The sequence below is a fragment of the Eumetopias jubatus genome, unplaced genomic scaffold, assembly GCF_037043125.1.
Source record: "Eumetopias jubatus isolate StellerSeaLion01/CBP00866 unplaced genomic scaffold, mEumJub1_p1.0 scaffold_10, whole genome shotgun sequence".
In the NCBI taxonomy this organism is placed as follows: Eukaryota; Metazoa; Chordata; class Mammalia; order Carnivora; family Otariidae; genus Eumetopias; species Eumetopias jubatus.
The window spans coordinates 100,239,786-100,241,839 of NW_028274816.1; the positions used below are offsets into that span (position 1 = coordinate 100,239,786).

At 45.2% G+C, this 2,054-nt stretch overlaps 1 non-coding gene across 1 annotated transcript; it reads right to left on the reverse strand.

Annotated features, from left to right (window-relative positions):
• Positions 1–1,585: 1,585 nt before the first annotated feature.
• On the reverse strand, positions 1,586–1,702 carry LOC114200620 (U5 spliceosomal RNA). The gene has a single exon (XR_003607487.1). It is a non-coding gene; the product is annotated as a U5 spliceosomal RNA (small nuclear RNA).
• Positions 1,703–2,054: the final 352 nt, after the last annotated feature.

Below are 2,054 nucleotides of genomic sequence, written 5' to 3' on the forward strand. Positions count from 1 at the left end.
TTCAAATGGACACTTTCCAGTGGTCGTTTGGCTGAAAGGATTAGAACTTCCCCTGAATGTCATTCCTCTTCAGCCGCAATGTGTCCTCATAATGCCAGTCAGCTATTTTTCAATATGTTCAAAGTATAAGATGAGAGAGCGTGGACATAGCAATGTGAATTTGTCTATACTTTTTTTTTTAAGATTTTCTTTATTTATTTGACAGAGAGAGAGACAACGGGAGAGGGAGCACAAGCGGGGGAGTGGGAGAGGGAGAAGCAGGCTTCCCATGGAGCAGGGAGCCCGGTGCGGGGCTCGATCCCAGGACCCTGGGATCATGACCTGAGCTGAAGGCAGACGCTTAACAACTAAGCCACCCAGGTGCCCCTATACTTTTATTTATTTTTTTAAATTTTATTTATTCGAGAGAGAGAGAGAGCAAGAGAGAGCGAGCCATGAACAGGGGGGAGGGGTAGAGGGGGAAGCAGACTCCCCGCCGAGCAGGGAGCCCTATGTGGGGCTCGATCCCAGGATCCTGAGATCACGACCCGAGCCCAAGGCAGGCGCTTAACCAACTGAGCCACCTAGGCACCCTGTCTATACTTTTAGAAAACAAGTGTATTTGTCACTAAATATTATCGTCATATTGAAAAGACAAATTGTTATGTAACTTACCTCTTCTGCTCTAAGTATAAAAAGCTAGGGAATATCCTGAAGGAACTTGTTCATCCGGTAGTAAAGTCAATAAAGATTTTGATCGCATAGATTCCAACTTGAATTATGCAGCAAGATTGCTGGCTAGAAATAGAAGACCAGACTTCTTTTTTTTTTTTTTAAGATTTTATTTATTTATTTGACAGAGAGAGACAGCAAGAACAGGAACACAAGCAGGGGGAGTGGGAGAGGGAGAAGCAGGCCTCCCGCGGAGCAGGGAGCCCGATGCGAGGCTCGATCCCAGGACCCTGGGATCATGACCTGAGCCGAAGGCAGACGCCCAACGACTGAGCCATCCAGGCGCCCTAGAAGACCCGACTTCTTAGCCTCCTGCCTATCACAAGAATTTCTTCTACCTTCTACATCTTAAACACAGAGAAGCCTGACTTCCTATAGCCTTTCAATTAAGAGCATGGACTATTCTGTCCTCACTGCAGTCATGGTAACTACATAACCAGAAGTCTATTTCATAACTGTGTTGTGGATCATTTTTTTTGAAGACACATTTATTTATTTGAGAGAGAGAGAGAGAGTAGGGGTGAGGGGCAGAGAGAGATGCAGGGAAAATCTTAAGCAGACTCCTTGCTGAGTGCAGAGCCCGACACTGGGTTTGATATCCTGACCCTGAGATCATGACCTGAGCCAACAGTTGGACGCTCAACCAACTGGGCCACCCAGGTGCCCCATGGATAAATTTTTAAGCAGCCCTCTCTGCAACTCTCCACTCCTGAGAGGAGGTGGCATAGCTTTGAGGCTGAGTAGAATTGGATGGAATAGGGATGGAGAATAGACCTAAAGGCTTCATATGTGGGGACAATATGGTTAAGAGTGGAGTCTCCCACGTGTTTTTTGTTTTTGTTTTTAGATTTGCTGGAGATCATACTTTTTATTTAAATTTTCCCCAAGCAAGTTCTCAAAAAATTGGTAAAGGACTCAAAATTGTTTCTCTCCACGGAAATCTTTAGTAAAAAGTGAAATATTTATGTGATCTGAAGAGAAACCAGAGTATGGAGATCATACTTTCTTTCTTTTTTTTTAGGATTTTATTTATTTATTTGACAGATAGAGACACAGCGAGAGAGGGAACACAAGCAGGGGGAGTGAGAGGGAGAAGCAGGCTTCCTGCCCAGCAGGGAGCCTGATGCGGGACTCGATCCCAGGACCCTGGGATCATGACCTGAGCTGAAGGCAGATGCTTAATGACTGAGCCACCCAGGCGCCCCGAGATAATACTTTCTAATGCGGTACCAATCAATGGTGAGAACCTTACATTAATGCTCACAAGAGCCATTTGAGAGCACTAAGCCGTGAGTATGACTCTGAAACATACTTTCTTATAAACTGTTGGGTTTTTTGTCCCC